At 36.5% G+C, this 19,580-nt stretch overlaps 1 long non-coding RNA gene across 1 annotated transcript; it reads left to right on the top strand.

The window, feature by feature from the left end:
* The first annotated feature begins 2,953 nt into the window (after nucleotides 1-2,953).
* LOC109177158 lies at nucleotides 2,954-18,560 on the top strand. Its single transcript, XR_002053530.1, has 3 exons — nucleotides 2,954-2,964; nucleotides 7,454-7,460; nucleotides 18,466-18,560. It is a non-coding gene; the product is annotated as an uncharacterized LOC109177158 (long non-coding RNA).
* Nucleotides 18,561-19,580: the final 1,020 nt, after the last annotated feature.

Raw genomic sequence — 19,580 nt, 5'->3', positions numbered from 1 at the left:
GGCTGCTTGATTGTGTAGGTACAAAGAATTTTGAAGTGTTGAAAACTGTGATCAAAGTGTTTTTTATGTGCATATATGTCAAAACAAATTGAAGACTGCTATTTTTCCATATTTTTAAATAAATTAAATTCACTTACCACTGCCCAAACATCTAGTGGCAGTGGAAGGTAAGGGTGGGAGCGGTGGTGATAGGAATTTTGGTTGATGGAATAATTAGAAATGACTCTGGGGATCAGATAGTAAGTTTGGCAGTTGGAAGAATGGATGAGGCAGTGATGCTGGCAGTTGGAAAGCTAGTGATAATAAGGGAATTTGGAATGAAGGAGATGTAAGCATATAATTCGCGTAGGAACATAAATACGTGATACACTGGATCATGTTAAAGTACTAAGTACTAACCTCCAGCCATAGCTTTCGATTGATGAAGGTTGCGTTGTCACGGGACTGCTGCGGCAGAGTAACAGTATATGTTTCTCTCACTTTCTCAACCCTCTCTGGATGGTGTATGAGGAATGAATGTTAAGCAATGAGAGGACTAGAGGGCTCTTTATATAATAACCATATGCCATCAATATGGTAACTGAATCCCTTCCTAATCATACTCCTTATCGTTATAATCAAGCATTACCTTAATTATTAGAAGTATGTATGGAAGAGTTGCACCACATAACAGATTACCTTAATTATTATAAGGTTGACCTAATATTATAATAATGTAATCTAGGAAAACTTTACATTCTCCCACTTGGTGCAAACTCCATAACCTAAAAACAGAAAAAACACCGACCATAGTGATATGTCCTCCTTAAATCGAGTAGCATCCATTATGATCAAATGTAAACCGCCATTGAGCACTTAATTTAGGAAACAAAAACTTAATGAAACAAACCCTATGTTTATTTCAATTCCAACTGAAGTACATTATCTCAATAAAATAAAGGTGTACACACTTAATGAGATGAATGTCAAAATGCAGGAGAATTTCATCAAAACTGAATACTGAATGTATATATACAAATTACAAAGTGGGCGAAAGTCTCATTTTCTTAACAAGATCCTTGAATTTAACTAAAGGCATGCATTTAGTCAAGGGATCTGCTAACATCAACTCAGTAGTAATGGCTAAGAACTTGATGTCGAGGTGCTTAATTCGACTCCCACTTTTTTCTTAGCCAAGAAGACTGTAACTGAGTTGTCACAATAGACTTTCAGTGGCTTAGATATAGAGTCCATAACTCTAAGCCCAAAGATGAAATTCTTGAGCCACACACCTTGTGAAGTGGCCTCGTAACAGGAAACGAACTCGGCTTACATGGTAGAAGTAGTTATTAAAGACTGTTTAACACTTCTCCATGAGATAGCCCCACCGGCTATAATAAAGATGTACCCTAAAGTTGATCTTCGAGAATCAACATAGCTAGCGAAGTCCGTATCAGAATAACCGACAATATCTAGGATGTCCGTCTGCCTAAACCCAAGCATGTGACTCTTAGTTCCTTTTAGATACCTCAAAACTCTCTTCAAGAGAAATTGTTTCACATAAGAAACATCTCATTGTCATTGGTGGCAAGCAAGATGTAATCCACATATAAAACAAGAAAGCATATTTTACTCCCACTCACCTTCCGGTATATACAATGGTCAAGAGGATTTTCAACAAAACCAAATGAAGAAATAATCCCATTGAACTTGATATACCATTGATGGGAAGCTTGTTTTAGACTGTATATGGATTCTTAAGCTTACAAACTAAATTCTCACCACCCCTAGAAGAGAAACCTATAAACTTTCTCTTCTAGATCACTATTAAGAAACACACTTTTCACATCCATTTGTTGTAACTAAAGATTAAAATGTGCAACCAATGTCAAAATGACTCGAAGTGATCTTTCGTTAATACAAGTGAGAACGTTTCCTTGTAATCGATTCCTTCCTTTTGAGTAAATCCCTTCACAGCAAGTCGGGCCCTGTATATATCACTATTGCCTAGTGAATCTCTTTTGGTTTTAAAAACCAATTTACAGGCCATAAGGCAATTCAACAAGTTCCCGAACCCCATTGTTCTTCATGGAATTTATTTCATGGCTTTATACCATAAGTCAGATTGGGCACATTTAGTGGCTTGAGAAAATGTCTTAGGATCTTTTTTCGACTTCAATGCCAGATTCTTGTAGATACGAAATGTAATAAGTAGGAACTGTTGATCTTTTCAACCGAGTAGACCGTCTTAATGTTGAACCTCCATCACCTTGCAAAGGTTGTGGGGCAACTACCTCTTCAAGAACTGAGGGCAATCCTTGGATTGGTTCAATCTGTATCGGTTCAGAATTTTGTAAACCCTGAATTGGTTCAACCATAGGTTTAGAATCTAGTTCAGGAAATTGTTATAAGTCCTGAAGTGATTCTTCCAAAGGTTGAGTCTCAACAGTTTGTGGAATCTTAACAGTAGGTTGTATAATCGCAAGTGGGACCGAAGGAACATTGCGTGTAATTACAACCCCATTAGATAACGTAGAAGGTTGAGAGCCATTATGATCGAATGAAGGAACTAAGTCCTTTAATCAATCTCTCCCACTAGTGAAGTCATCTTCAAGAAATTTGGCATTCCTTGATTCCACTATCCTAGTAGTATGAGATGGACAATAAAACCTATAACCCTTAGAAGAGTGTGCATATCCAATAAAGAAAGCACTAATAGTCCTTGGGTCAAGCTTCTTTTTGGGCGGGTGACATATCCTCCCCTCAGACGGACATCACTAAATACCCATATGTTGCAAACTCGGTTTCCAACCTTTGAATAACTCAAATGGTATCTTAAGGACAACCTTGGTTGGAACACGGTTTAATATATACGTTATCGTCTTAAGTGTTTCACCCACAACGATTTTGGAAGGCAAGATTTACTTTGCATACTCCACACCATATTCAAAGGGTGCAGTTCCTTCATCCAGCAACACCGTTTTAGTTCGAAGACCCAGGCATGGTGTATTGGGAAACAATCCCATGCTCTTGAAGAAACTTTACAAAGGGACCTGGTGTTTGTCCATTTTCAGTGTATCTACCATAGTATTCACCACCCATATCAGATCTAACTATTTGTATTTTCTTATTACATTGGATTTAAAGTTCAGCCTTAAATAATTTAAAGGCATCCAATGTTTCATGCTTATTATGAAGAAAAATACACATAGGTAATCTTGAGAAATCATTAATGATGGTGATGAAATATGTAACAGCCCTAAAATTTAAAACTTTGAATACTTATGAAATAAAGGCAATACTATCATTAAATCCCGAAACAGAGCATAACTAAACATAAATGTTTGGGGTGCTATGCCACATCTGAGCTGGAGAACTCAGATGCACAGGCTAACTATCTAAACATCAGAAATCCTCAAGTTAATGCCAGGTACATCATCATGGCACGCAGGCCGGTAAGGAACTAAACTAATTAAGTCTCGGGTCCTCTAGCGCGCTGCGGAGCTACTCATCTGTGCCTGAAAGCCAAATATATCTGTTCAGCGAATAATGCTGGTAACCCACTCTAACGCGTTAAAATACAATATAGGTAGATATATATATATATATATATATATATATATATATATATATATATATATATATATATATATATATATGGGTTCATGTGCGGATATAGCTTTCCGTGCGGTTGTGCGGTTAGATCTGAGCCATTGATCAAATCTAAATCAACGGCTCAAATCAATGGAAATTAAAAAAAAAACGCAGTGTTTGGAAGAAAGGCCACGCACCTTAAGTGTTAAATCTTAAGCACAAACTCACGCACATTAAGTACAAAACCCACGCACTTTGTTGGACAAGAAGACGTGTTTTTGGTAGACGCTTTTGGTTTTGGTAGACGCTTTTGATTTTGGTAGACGCTTTTGGTTTTGGTAGACGCTTTTGGTCATTTAGACGTGATGCATGCTTCTTCATCCAACACACATTAAGCACAATCTCACGCACATTAAGCACAAAACCCACACACTTTAAGTATTAACTCACAGACTTTAAGTTTCAACAATTACTGATATTAATCACTACCCTCACACACATTAAGCACAAATCCTTCGCAAATTAAGCACAAACTCCACTCACATTAAGAACAAATCTCACGCACCTTAAACACAAAAGCCCACACTTTAAGTTTTACTAACTACTCACATTAAGCACAACCCCACGCACATTAAGCACAAACTCACGCACCTTATGCACAAGACTCACGCATATTATATACAAAGCTCACGCACATTAATCACAGAACCGCTCACATTAATGTTGACCTAAATACAAAAATTAAAAAATTTTCACCGCGTTTTTTTTAAAATTTTGGTAATCCTGGACGTTAATTTAAGCGAGATGAATGGCCCAGATTAAACCGCACAACCGCACCTGAGCAACCTAACCGCACCAGAACCTAATTATATATATATACATATATATACATATATATATATATATATATATATATATATATATATATATATATATATATATATATATATATATATATATATATACAGAAAGCCATTTTGAAATCGGAAGAGATATATACTTATGAAACTCTACTTTAAAACCGAGATTAAACTCAACAAGTAAGGGTAGGCACATTCAGTAGATATAATCACGCATATCAAGATACTAGCATATACCCTAAGGTCACCAGATAATTTCACGTTAACTATATCAGTATTCAATCAATATCTCAACACGTAAACACACTTTGGTGGTGCCGCAGGACCAATCGCATGCCCATACATGAGGGTCAGCGCATATAGCTCTGACACGGCCCCGAAGCACCCTGCCTTGTACCGCAGCACAAGGGGATTGATCGCAACCAATCGATGAACCGCAGCTCATATAGTAACGTTTGATCGCAACCAAACGGTGGACCGCAGCCCGAATAGTATGTGTATATCTGATCGCAACCAGATTATGGACCGCAGCCCTATATATATATATATATATATATATATATATATATATATATATATATATATATATATATATATATATATATATTTATATATTTATATACCTAACCGATCGCAACTGGCCTGGTTAACAGCCGATGGTTCTCAACCCATCCAACTGCCTGTATAGCCAATTGATCGCAACCAATTGGGGTATCATGCACACATAACACATAGCCAAGCACATGCAACCCACATTAACACATAGGGAGGGGGAAAACATATATATAAAACTTATGCGTGGTCAACCACATTACTAGAGATATGCCTAAGGGGTTCATACATCTTTCACCTAGGCCAACGGGATACCAATTCGACTAGCATGCAATACGCAAGACTCTTTTATCCTACGAATGGTACCCGAAACATCAAACTAGACTCCGGCATGACAAACGAGGTCCAATGGGAGACCACGGAACACGGGGAAACATCAAACGAGGAAAACCACCATATTCCACTTTGGAATTTCCAGCGGGTGGTCGGCGGGTGGAGGACCACCCGCCGGCGGCGCAACACAAGGCAGCAGGTGTCTGGCGGGCAGTCGCTTGCCCGCCGACTGCTCGCTGCTGGGCGGCCTATTGGGGCAGCAGGTAGGTGGTGGGTACCCCTGCCCCCACCTATCCCCCACTGACTCTTGTGTAATAATTCGGTCCCGGGATCTTTCGTGGAACCCGAAATCATGTCCAGACACATTTAAACATAAACGACGACACCACGTAATCAAGTAATGGATTAAAATCAAGAATCACATTAAATACATCCTAACACGACTTCTAAACATAATCAAGACTCAATACCCGAACATGCAAAATCCCGCCTAAACATACCAAGAATATCACAATACGAAATCCACGATTTAACCCTAGGGCTCTAGTCAGATTAAAATCAAGAACATCAAGATTATCAAGATCAACACATAAATATCAAGATCACCTCATAAACATCAAGATTATCAAGATCACATAATTATCAAGATTATCTCATCAATCATCAAGATTATCTCATAATCATCATGATTATCTCATAATCATCATAAAAGTCTTATCAAGACACAAGCATGGAATTGCATATCAAAGGATCCAAAGAAGAAGTTTATAGCAAGGAAAATAGGTTTTGTTGAGACATGGGTTACCTCTTAGCCTTAATTAGAATCCTTAGCTACTAAGGTTCTTTCTCTAATATCTTCTCTTCTTGATTTCTCCTACATTTGGAGATAGGGGAATTCTTGGGAATTCTTGTGTGGTGTGAATTCTAGGTGCCTCCTATGCCCTTATATATTTATATATCTAAGAGTCATAACTGGGGTCTGAATGGTAGGGATTTACTTATTTTATTCCTTATAGGACTAAGGGTTTGGTTTAGGGATAAGGGTCCATGGTCCATGGTGGACCCTTCTTAATTAATTAAGGGGATTCGATTCTCTTTTAAGGGTAAGTAATTAAATAATTAGTTTGGGTTAGAGGCCGTAACACGGGGTGTTACAAAATATCTGTGAATGAATTTTCGTTAATACTACACCGTTTGGTGCCGTTTTGAACATGTAAAGAATTATGATTTAAATCATTCTTTAAGTTAAGACGATAAAGACCATCAGAAAATGTACCATCACAAACACAAGTAGAATTATTGAATAATTTGAAATACTTGCAATTAAATTCGAATGTAAATCCAAAAGGTACAAGTCTTGAAACTGAAATTAAATTCCTCGAAAACTAGGAACATAAAAGGTCTCATCTAATGTCAAAACAAAACATTATTCAAAAAACTAATTCGCAAATTCCAACAGCTTCAACTGGTGATGCAATCTTGTTTCCAGAGAAGATGCTTCACTCAGTTCCCTTTCGGCTGCCTCAGATTTTGCATATTCTACAAAGAATTTGTAATGTGGATTGGTGAACCAAAATCAATCCATCAAGAATTAGTATTAACATCTGACATATTAGATTAATAATATATAAAGAAGGGGGAAATATTACCCTTATCAGACATCCACTTCTTGAATTTGGTACAATCTTTCTTCAGGTGTCCTTTCTTCTTGCAGAAGAAACACTTTTGTACCTTCTTAATATCAGCTTTTGAGGTCAATTTCCCCTTTGCTGCTGCAGTGAATCCCTTGGTTTTCCCAGATTTTTCTTTAGGCTTTATTGTGACCAACATAGCACTCTCCCCAACCTCTTCAATAAGCCTCTCTTCCTCTTGTGCACACATGGTTATCAAGTCATTGATAGACCATTTGTCCTTATGTGTGTTATAGGAAATCTTAAAAGGGCTATAATGTTGAGGGAGGGTGTTAAGTGCAAAATGCACAACAAAGGTATCTGGCAAAATTATTTCCAACTTCTTTAGTTGAGCCGCAATATCCCTTACTTGCATGATGCGTTTGCGTGTGCCCTTTATAGTGGAAAGACGAAGACCAACAAACTTCATGATTAGAGTACTTGCCAAAGCTTTATTGGATGTAGCAAATTGGTCATCAATAGCTTTGAAACAAGGTTTCGACTTTATCACAATGGTTAATTGACCCACGAATGCTTCTTGGGATTCGTGTCTTAATGAAATACACACACAACCGATTGGATCTAGTCCATTGTGCGTGAAATTTCTTGTCAGCCTCAGAGCTATCGTTAGTGATAGGAGGAGGCTCTTTATTGTGAATAGCGAAATCCATCTCTAACAACCCTAAGTGTAGGAGAATAGCATCTTTCCACTTTTGGTGATTATCATCACTTAGCATAGGAACATCAGTCATTATTGTGTTTTAAGTTGGGATTGAGGTTCTGAAAGGAATACCGAACGCTTGGTTAGAATTTTTGAGGCTCAAAGATAGAGAAAGACTGAAGTGCATATTATTACCAATGTAAATTTATGCAAAAGATAAATTCGAATGCCATAAAAATTGCCTGTGGGCTAAATTTTTACGCATAATAAATCTATCAAGGCTGAATAGTGGAAACATAATGGGTACGATTTTTGTTTGTTTTTTCCACCCTTAATGATAAAAATACCAAACTATATGCCGATTCATAATCCATGTGGGAAAATTATGATCATAATTTAGTATTTAACCCTAATTCATCCTACAAATATAACAAAATTGTCTGTGGGCTAAATTTTGTAATATTACGCAAAATGAATTACAAAGGTATTATTGCCTATTCTTAATGTGATTTAAATTGAAGACAATTTATGCAATTAAAGATGTTGTGGCTACAGATTAAACCAACACATGATAAACAATCATTAGGTATACTCCCAGGAAAGTTGGTCGAGATGAGACTCGGTTAAATACCAACTCCTTAGACAGAGTAGCGTCGCAAGGGGAATAGTAGCAACAAGGCTTTTAAGCCAGGGCCATAGAACTAGTATTCCTCCCCAAGAAACTTCCCTAAGTCATGCATTTTCATATTTGAAGTAAAATCGTTTGGAAGATCTATAAGATTGGATACACCTATTATAAGGCTTTAAATAGGGTAACTATGAATTTTTATGTACTTTATGTGCTTTAAGAACTTTAAGAAAGCACGAATGGAGTAATAAATGAAGGATAATATTGATATGCGCGATCTATCCTTATAAGGCACTAAATTCACCTAAGACACTAAATCATGCATAAAAGGCATTTAAATCATACCTAAATGGCTCTAAATTTATCCTTAAAAGAGCATGCATATCTAAAGACATAATTATAACAGTAAAAAATAATTATGGCAATAAACATATAATGCATGATTATATTCTGCATATCAATTATTCATACTCCATAAATAAATTGTAACACTTAATACAATTTAAAACTGAAAATTCAATATTAAATTGATATTCAAACAAATTCAACACTTAATAATTTGTTCAAAAAAAATTGAATAATAATTTAATATTGACTTTAGACAAAATCAATTGGATATTTTAATTAGAAGAAGTCTAAATATGATGAAGAATAATACTTAAGCAAGCCCGAACCAAACAGGCTCATTTTTTTTCTTTTATTTTAATCTTCCGTCATCTTCCACGATAGCCAGTATAACTCCAGGCAGTACTTACGTAAGAGTATATAGATATTACGCATTAAAAAAATGCATAAAAAATACCCTTTATCCAATTCATTTAAACATAAAATAAAACATACTTAATGCGGAAAAAAATTTCAGTGAGCAAACAATTGCATATAATTATTCATGTCAAAAAAAATATTCAACATATGCAATCAATATACTTAAGGCTAGGCAGAGGTAAATCAGGCTCTTGATACCAACTGTAAGCATATAATTCACGTAGGAACATAAATACGTGATACACAGGATCGTGTTAAAGTAATAAGTACTAACCTCCAGCCATAGCTTCCGATTGATGAAGGTTGCGTTGTCACGGGACTGCTGTAGCAGAGTAACAGTATATGTTTCTCTCACTTTCTCAACCCTCTCTGAATGGTGTATGAGGAATGAATGTTAAGCAGTGAGAGGACTAGAGGGCTCTTTATATAATAACCATATGCTATCAATATGGTAACTGAATCCCTTCCTAATCATACTCCTTATCTTTATAATCAAGCATTACCTTAATTATTAAAAGTATGTCTGGAAGAGTTGCACCACATAACAGATTACCTTAATTATTATAAGGTTGACCTAATATTATAATAATGTCTGGGAAAACTTTATAGGAGAATCCACACATATTAAATTCTGGGTTAAGACATTGATTTTTTTGTTAAATATAAGAAGGAAAATAGCACATTTTCTCCCCGAGTTATATACTTATAGCACTTTTTCTCTCTGAATTATTCAAGTCGTTATTTTTCTCCCTGAATTATTCAAGTGGCTATTTTTTTCCCTGAAATGTTAAATGGACATATTTACCCTTAAAATAAATATTTCATTTATTTTTCTCCTCCAACAAATTATGACCACAATTTCCTTCAAACCAAACAAACACTATAGCAACCAAACCGAAATATTTAAATTACAATTTAGAATCGAAACCTGATATTTAGAGTTTATTAAAATTGCGAACCAGAACGGCCGATTCATGTTCCGAACTGAAAAAAATAAAATACATTTTTTGTTGAGTTTAGACTATTTTAAAATAAAAAAATTAAAATAAAGACGGTTCAAAATCGCGAACTGGATCCAGAACCGCTGATTCACTGTTCAGGATCCAGTTTTTTCGATTCATAATTTTAATAAACTTTATTTCAAATATTGGGTTCTAGATCTGAATCATAACTGAATTTTTAATTCGATTGCTATACTGTTTGATTCAGTTAGAACCGAACAGTGGTCATCCCTACGTATACGCAATAATTTGTTTGAGAAGAAAAATAAATAAAATATTTACTTTAAGGGTAGAAATATCACTTTAATATATCAGGGGGGAAAGCCGCCACTTTTAGAATAATTGAGGGAGCTAATGTGTTTACATGAATAATTCAGGGGGAATAAATGCTATAAGTATATAACATAGGGGGAAAAAGTGTCATTTTCCCAATATAAGAATGTTGTGCAATTATACTATTGAGTTAATTCCAACAATGGTCCTTCGACTATATTGATGTTCCAAAATTCGTCATCGACTTTTAATTTGGTCACTTTACGTCCCTGACTTTCAATTTCTTTCAAATTGAGGTCCTTTCGTCAAATTACGGTAAATTGGATTTTAAAGAAAAGGGTAAAGTAGTCATTTCATCTGCCTAATGTATAATTCTTTGTATTTATCCCTTGTATGCGCGACTTCGGACATCAGATTCACTTAATTGCTTAATCCTTAAATCCACTCGAAGAACAAAATTCCATTAGAGATTAAGCAATTAAGTGAATTTGATGTCCAAAGTCGCGTATACAAGGAAGAAATACAAAGAATTATACATTAGGCAGATGAAATGACTACTTTACACTTTCATTTAAAGTCCACTTTACCGTAGTATGACGAAAGGACCTCAATTGAAAAGAAATTTAACAGTCAAGGGACGTAAAGTGTTCAAATTAAAAGTCGGGGACTAATTTTGAAAAAACAATATAGTTGGAGGACCATTGCTGGAGTTAACTCTTATACTATTATACGTTATATATATATATATATATATATATATATATATATATATATATATATATATTATATTATCAAAAAATTAATTGTAATAATTATACAAAAATTCAACGACACAATAGCTTAATTATCATAATAATTACTCCGTATTAGATTTTATATAATAATATCTTCGGAGGTAGTTTGAGCAGGAAGTTGCTAAAATAATATTTTATTTTTATTAGTGGTATAAAAGTATAGATAAGCCAAGGACTTTGTGGTCTAGTAGCACTAAGTTGCTCTCCAATATTGAGGTTGTGGTTCGTGCTTCAGTGAAGGCGATATTGACTCTTTGTACTTCAGTTGTAACAGAGTCAATAGTACTAAAAAAAAGTATATATAAGATATTTGATCTATCTTTTCTTACTTGTTAAAAGACATGTCTTTTCTTACTTTCTAAAAAGGTTATAAGCATAGCCTTCGAAATTTTCATCATAGCTTCAGAACTAGGGTATGCACATTATCAACTCAAATATTTTCTTTTTAAACCTATACTCAGCTAATTTTTTGGCTTTCATCTTCTCGCAGTAGCAGTAGGCAGTAACACGCTCCGGTAATTTCTTCCAGTTTCGGTATCTTCATCATAGCATCGGAGCTTCGGCATGCACGCTACGAACTCAAATATTTTCTTTTTAAGCCCCATACTCAGCTAATTTTTTGACTTTCTTCTACAGCAGTAGCAGTAGGCTGTAGCGTGCTCTGGTTTTAGTTTTATTTTTTTTTTTGAAGAATAAACCGCATACTCAGCAGGTCATTTCTTTGGCTTTCTTCTCCAACAATAGCAGTAGCGCAGCTCCGATCATTTCTTCCAACTCCGGTGGGTCAGCAGCTTCACCCAAGGTCAATAGCTTCCATCTTAGTCATTAGTATTTGGATCCTTATTATTTTTTTTTTTTAATTTGTGCAATTTTTGCTTACTTCTATCTCTGCCTTTGTTTGGAGTCTATGCAAAATGTTGTTAAGGTCAGCTACGGAGGAGAAAACCGTGGAAATGACATTGAAAGTGGAAGAGAAGACTACTCCTCCACATCAGATTCCGTCGGTGGAAGCTCTCCTTCTCCTAGCAGCGGAGGCTCTCCTGCTCCTAGCCTCAGCATATATGTACAAGCTTGTCCTCCCATAGAACCACTACCGCTAAAATCAAAACCTCTATCACTGTTTTCCATGGGAATTGATGCAGAGTCTCCATGTGGTGGTCCTTGGAAAATAGTTCCTCTGTATAGGGTTTAGATATATCTTTTTAAAATTTTGAACTATGATAATGTTGAAATAGCTATCCTTTTAACTATTTTAGGGTATAGTTATTTATGTCAACATTGTATTTTGTTAAATATGAAATTCTATGAAAAATGTTTACGAATTTGGCCTTTAAATTTTGTACAACAGAATTAATTAATATGGACTGGTTAGGAAATAGAATGCAACATTTGGCCGCTGCATAGATTGTTTCTTATTGATGGTTTTATTAGGACTGGGTCCACCATAAACCGGGTACAAAGAGTACAGAACGGGGGGTAGGGCGCTAGGCCCAACGCGATATGTATAGAAGCCCGAGGTACAGGCCCAAGAACAGCGACCCAAGTACGAAGAACAAGGCCCACATGATGGGCTATTGCTAACTATGCTACTACTTGGAATTGAATCCAGGTGACTGGATTGAGGGTATGGGGATCAAGACCACTGGACTAGTGTGCATATCGTGTTTTCGTTATCCCCTAGCCAGAGATCCAGGGCCCCAATTTATAGCAAGCCCCCCTCCTCCTCTAGCGTCTACGTGTCACATGCAATTCATCCCCACTTCCCCATTTATCGCTACGCAAGCGGGCACGTTCGCCATACTTCTAAAACTCCCACGCATACCACCCTGGTCCACCATGCTCGGCGCACCCGCCTAGCACCCCCTCGGGAAAGGGGGGGGGGGTGCCGTTGACAATCTGGGGGGCGCACTGCCCCCGCTGGCCGCGCCTCGGCCTGAGGTGGCCGGCGGGACCCGCCGCCGGCCAATGGCCGGTGGTGGAGGCTGCCCTGCTGAGTTGGAGGGCATGGGTTCGAACCCTGCTGACAGCGTCCATGCCTTTTACTCTAGTTAAGTGCCATGCTACCTGCCCCATTCCCTGGCCGCGCCGGTGGGCGCTGCCGGCACGACTGGTGGCGCACCGCCCCCGCCTCGCCGCAGGGAACCCGGCCGGCCACCCCGCCGGTCGGTTGCCGGCCGCCGGCGGTGTTTCTTGCCCGGAAACGTCTTCTCTCTTCTTTTTGGGCCACCACGCCCCCTTGTCTTCTTAGCCCAATAGGACTTGAGCCAATCTCCTATCATCACCACCCCCACTTGGGTCAATACTATGCCAATAAAATGGACCCCCGGGTCCCATATCCCCATCACTTATGATAGTTTTTTGACAATAAAGTTATCATTGACAATAAAATATAGATAAGATATTTGATATATCTTTTCTTGTAAAAACGGCATGTCTTTTCTTACTTTCTAAAAAGGTTATATGCATAGCCTCAAAATTCCCATCATATATAGCTTCGGAATTTCGGTATGTACGTTGCCAAATTTAATATTTTCTTTTTAAACATCATACTCAACTAATTTTTGGCTTTCTTAGCTTCTCCCGCAGTAGCAGTAGGTAGTAGCGCGCTCCGGTCATTTCTGCCAACTCCGGTATCTCCATCATTGCTTCGGAGCTTCGGTATGCACGTTACCAACTCAAATATTTTCTTTTTAAACTCTATGCTCGGTTAATTTTTTGGATTTCTTCTCCAGCAATAGCATTAGGCAGTAGCGCGCTGCTCCGATATCTTCTCTTTTTAAACCGCCATACTTTTTTTTTTTTTAAGAATAAACCGCCTTCTGATCTGGAGTCAGATGTGACCATTGTGCCACGGATCCACTGATGTAAGTAGCTTTAAAACTATATAGAATCACAACATTGTGTTGGAATGTTTTTCCCCAACAGCCATTTTAGGCAGTTAGTTATCTAACAATTAAGTAAGTAACAACATTCGAAAAAGAAAAAAAACATCTAACTAAACTACATCTGCTGCACTCCTAATCTTCTTTAATTTGTCTCCCATACTTGTTCTATAAGGTTAACATACTTCTGCTCTTTGCTCTTCACCAAATTCTCCATCATTTCTTTATCAATTTTTGGATTTAATAATTTGCATTTTCTAATTTCAAAAGATTCAAAACAATTAAGAGTGCACACATCAAAAGCAAAGTGCAGTGGCATTGGATACAAAAAACATCAGAATCTCTACAACTTCCCTAACAAACATGCTATCCCGCCATAATGAGGATGAAAAATTAACAACCAAAAAAAGCTTTTAAAGAAAGAGTCAATACCAAATTTAGGTAGTGTTTATTGACAATCAGACCTTAATACAAAACCACTCTACTACTCAATCAACAACTAAATGGTATATAGCTCTACAAGAACAAATTGATACCAATTTCTAAGGAAATAAATGCATCAATCGAACCATATTCAATTTGCGGAAAGGTAAGAATCTTGGCATCCCAATCGCTGAGTCACTTCTAATGGCTTCTCCATCACCCTTCCCAGAACTTCCCACGCCATTCTCTTCAACCCCATCCTCATAAACCGCTCCGAGTCGTAAACCCCCGCGGCCACCCACCGCAAATCCACAATGTTTCCACCACCAACCCGTGGTCCTGGAGGAGCTTCTCGGCGTCATCTCAGACCCCAACGCCGACGAAGGTGAATCCCGGATTAGCCAGGAAGGTAAGGAGAGAATGGGAGTGTAGTCCTTGTCCAAAAGTTGAAAAATCAGACAGCTTTTCCCCACGCAAAGCTGGAGCGTGGCGGCCGGGTTGTCTTCTTCCCCTGCTGCAAGACACGGGTGCTTCTTGATGTCGAGGCCAATGATAAGGCTGTGGAGGACGTGGCGGTTGTTGTGGACGACCTCGCTAACCCATTGATCAACTTGGCGGCTCTCTTCGTCACGGTCACGCTGAAGTTTATGCCGTGAAACTGGACTTGGTGTAGCCCAAAGAAGCGTCTGCGTCTGCGTCTGGGTGGAACCATCATATATATCGCCCACAAGAAACTCAATCTGGAAAAGCTTTCAACTTTGGATTCAAACTAAGTGATGGGTATGAAAATATGAAACACAGAAACGCAGAAATAGAGAAATCTTGGAGTGAGTTACGACTCTGAAGATGGAAACTGAGAAATCTTTGAATGGATAGGGAGGGAGGAAAGGGGTATATATAATTTGAGTAATACTACATCTACTCCACATTGTACTCCATTATCTTTTGATTCATTCAAAGTAAGGTGGGCCACAATTTTTATTATATATAATTTGAGTAAGGAAAATACTTAGTGTACTCCCATTTTAAACTCCCAACTTGTACTCCCTCTCACATGCTCTTGATGTAGACATTTTTCTGTGGACCCACATGATGAAAACAACCAATCCTAATTTGCCACTTCAAAAAAATGAGGGAGTAGAATTTTGGGAGTCTATGTAGTAGAACTCTTTGAGTAATACTACATCTACTCCCACATTGTACTCCGTTACCTTTTGATTCATTCAAAGTAAGGTGGGCCACAATTTTTATTATATATAATTTGAGTAATACTATATCTACTCCCACATTGTAGGCAAATTATGCTGTGCATCCGTATGCACCATGCATGGTGCATGGAGCATACGGATGCAAAAACGACGTCGTTTTAATAAAACGCGCGTCTCCGCTTAAAAAAAAAATCAGGTTCGATTCCCAGCAACAACATATGAACTAAAATTTCATAATCGATGAACTATAATTCCATAATCGATGAACTATAATTCCATAATCTAATCTATGAACTAAAAATTTCAGAATGAATGAACTAAAATTCCATAATCTATAAACTAAACTTCAGAATCGATGAACTACAATTCCATAATCGATGAACTATAACTCCATAATCAATGAACTATAATTCCATAATTTATGAACTAAAATTCCAGAATGAATGAACAATATAATGTTGTTGCTGGGAATCGAACCTGAATTTTTTTTAAAGGGGAGATGTGCGTTTTTTAATAAAACGACGTCGTTTTGGCATCCGTATGCACCATGCATGGTGCATACGGATGCACAGCATAAAGATTGCACATTGTACTCCGTTACCTTTTGATTCATTCAAAGTAAGGTGGGCCATAATTTTTATTACTTTCTTTTCATCTTCCTCCAATAAAATTAGGACATGTGGCGGGAGTTTTACTCCCTTAGCTAACTTAAACTTGAACCGATCGGTTTTCTGGTTTATAATAATAATAGATACGTAATGTATTAAATGTCTAAGGTGGGATTTGAACCCTTAACCATTTAATTATAAAGCAAGAGTTTTACCCATTAAGCTAAAATCACATTTTTGTCAATACTTACATTTCTATGTTAATAAAGGTATACATTTTTCATTAAATGTTGTACACTTCAATTATAATGGACAAAATTGTCTCTACTACATTCTTGTTAGACAAAAGTACCCTTACACAGTTATAACACCGTTACTATTTAATTCTAACTTTCATAACTCTATCATTATTATCATACACATATATCTTTTTCATATTCTTTAATTATCATTTTATTAAAATCATTATATAATTACTTTAATTGTTGATTATATTTTAATTAAATTTCAATGAATGGTAAATCATGTGTGTGTGTGTGTGTGTGTATATATATATATATATATATATATATATATATATATATATATATATATATAGGCACGCACGCACACCAATATATGTGACCGGGTACTAGATTAGTATTATAAATATTTTATTTATTTATTGTAAAAACAAAGTATAAATTATATCAAAATTGTTTACATTATTAATAAAAAAATATAAATTTTGTTCATCTCTATAGTTTTCAAATATGATGATTAAAATTTACTACTTCAAGGAATTCTGAAATATAATTTGAACTATAACTTACAATTATTTGCATTTATCAAATTTTTAATGTTGGGCATAAATTTTCGCGCACTGCGCGTACAAAATGCTAGTATTATATATAAATATTATAATAATTAATAATTTCAACTTCTCAAGTCCTCAGACCTCAACTCTAAGTCGTAAGTCCCAACATTTGGTGATTTAATAATTCTTATTTTTTCAAATATTAACTATATAGATAGATGATTCTTCATCTTGTCATCAACAAAACACTTCAAGTGAGCCAACTGAACAATCAATCAGACGAAAAAACAAACGTTCAAATAGTGGAATTCCACCAAAATCGAACCGAATACCGAACCACAACCGAAACCGAACCGAACTAAACTTTTTCAAACCGAACCGAAGTCGAATCGAACTCTATTGTTAAACCGAATGGTTCAATTTTTTTAAAACCGAAACCGAAACTAAAAAAAAAAAAAAAAACCGAACCGAAACCCGAAGTGCCCAGCCCTAGTTTTTATTCAGTTTTGTGTCAGGAAAATTCCAATTTAGTTTTAGGAAAGTACTTACATAAATTATAAAAGTTCTATTTTTATAAATTAAGAAGCTCAACTCGATTCCACTTAAACAAGGGCTGAAATTTGAAAATTATAATGAAAATGAAACAATTTATATATATACTAGATTGTGTGCAATTTGCCTAACATGAGTTGGTTTCTGCCAGCCATTTCTGAATCAATATACATGTTTCCAGATATAGGTCAAGGAGTCGAGTAATTGCTATTACCTATCAAATGGAAGAGGTTGCCCACCATCCATAAGCAGAATATCTCCTAGAGATATTCGAAGTTATTTAGGTTGAAAGGAATTCCCACATAGCCAGCAACACAAGCAATGTCTCCCCAATTTGGATTCCTGCCATAAACGGCTACCTAAGGAGGCATATAATAGAGAGCGAAAATCAATGGGGGATATGTCAGAACTAGTTGTAGAACTGCATAAGTTTATATGTAGCATATATATATGCCTTGGTAAGTGAAGAAGATGCAACTGAACGTGCAATTTTTGCTGCTCCAGCTTCATTCTCTGCTCCAGCTACCTTGACCTGTGTATCCAATTAATTACATTGTATTAGTATTAGGTATAGGAAATTTTAAGACCAGAGTCTGCTCTTTCTATGCTAAATATCCACGAACATGTTTCCATCTGTTAGGATCAAGCACTTACCATTACGTCAAAGCTATAGCTAGTAGCGAAGGCATAACTTTAGTTCCTTATACTTGTATAGAAGCCAGTGTCATATTTCGAAAGGTAGAGTGTTGAACTTGGCCTTTTAGGCCTCCGCCCACCAATTCACCCCCCCCCCCCCCCCCCCCCAACCCCTAGCACTTGCAAGCCTTAACTGCACAGTTTACTCTTGCTAGGACTCAATCCATGACCACTACGCCAAAAGTTATAGCTAGCATTTTAAGTGATAAAATACTTACGCCAGTCACTAGTGAGAATTTTACGAGGGAGCTGGACAACAGAGAAGAATAAATTAGGTGGTAGATTCACATATAGCATCGAGACACCTCTGTAGGTCGTTTGCCTCCGACCTATTCAAAAAAGAGATCTTATTAGTCATTGAGAACCCACTAGTAAAAGTGATAACAACATCATTCGTACTGATATCTCCATCTATCTATGAATCATGTGTATCTGGAGACGTTTAGAATGTTTAATAAATGGAAGTAACCCTAACAAGATTTAGTTAGGTAAACCAAAAGACAAAATTGGATCGAAACAAATATATTTATCACTAGAAAATTGTAGACATGATGAAGAGAATTAAAAATTAAGCTTGCAGTTTAAATAAGACTATTAACCGAGCCATAGATGAGCTGGTATTATTCCTTTATGCCAAGTTAAAGTTGATAACGCACCACTATTACTTACCATAATTTGGTTAAAACTTTTCCAGATTAACGAAAACATGTACCATTCGTCTCCAAACATTACTTGTAACTGAGGCATCAGTAGTAACAACCTGAAAGATTTGCAAATGTATAGTAGCAACGAGTAAAAGAAACAAATACTATTTTCAGGGTAGAATTATGAGACAAAATGATGTATACCAAGCATTGTCGGCATGTTAGGATGGATGATGCCAGAACCCTTTGCCATGCCACCAACTCTTATATGTGTTCCTCATTCCAACCTGCAGATCAGAATATGAGCAATAAACAGCTCAGCTCGCTAATTACTGTAGCAAGCAATGCAAAAAATAAATAAATATATAGAAGATCATATAAGATTAATTACTTCAATTCATTCCAACTCAATAGCTAGCCACACTATTGCTAACAAGATCAGTGCAGTGGTAGTTATTAAAAGATTGTCATTTGATGCAGGGCTTCGATCTTTTTGTTTTTGATAGGTTAGAAAAAGAATTGTCCTATAATAGAGAATGGAAAACTGCATACTCTACATTAGCTAGAGCAGTTGATCATTCTATTGCATCATGCAAATAACTCTTAGCTACATATCAATCTAAAGTCCAATAAAAATTTGAACATCTTCTGGGGCTGGCGA

Source organism: Ipomoea nil, unplaced genomic scaffold (genome assembly GCF_001879475.1).
Source record: "Ipomoea nil cultivar Tokyo-kokei standard unplaced genomic scaffold, Asagao_1.1 scaffold0800, whole genome shotgun sequence".
NCBI lineage: Eukaryota > Viridiplantae > Streptophyta > Magnoliopsida > Solanales > Convolvulaceae > Ipomoea > Ipomoea nil.
This window is presented reverse-complemented; position numbering and strand designations above follow the sequence as displayed.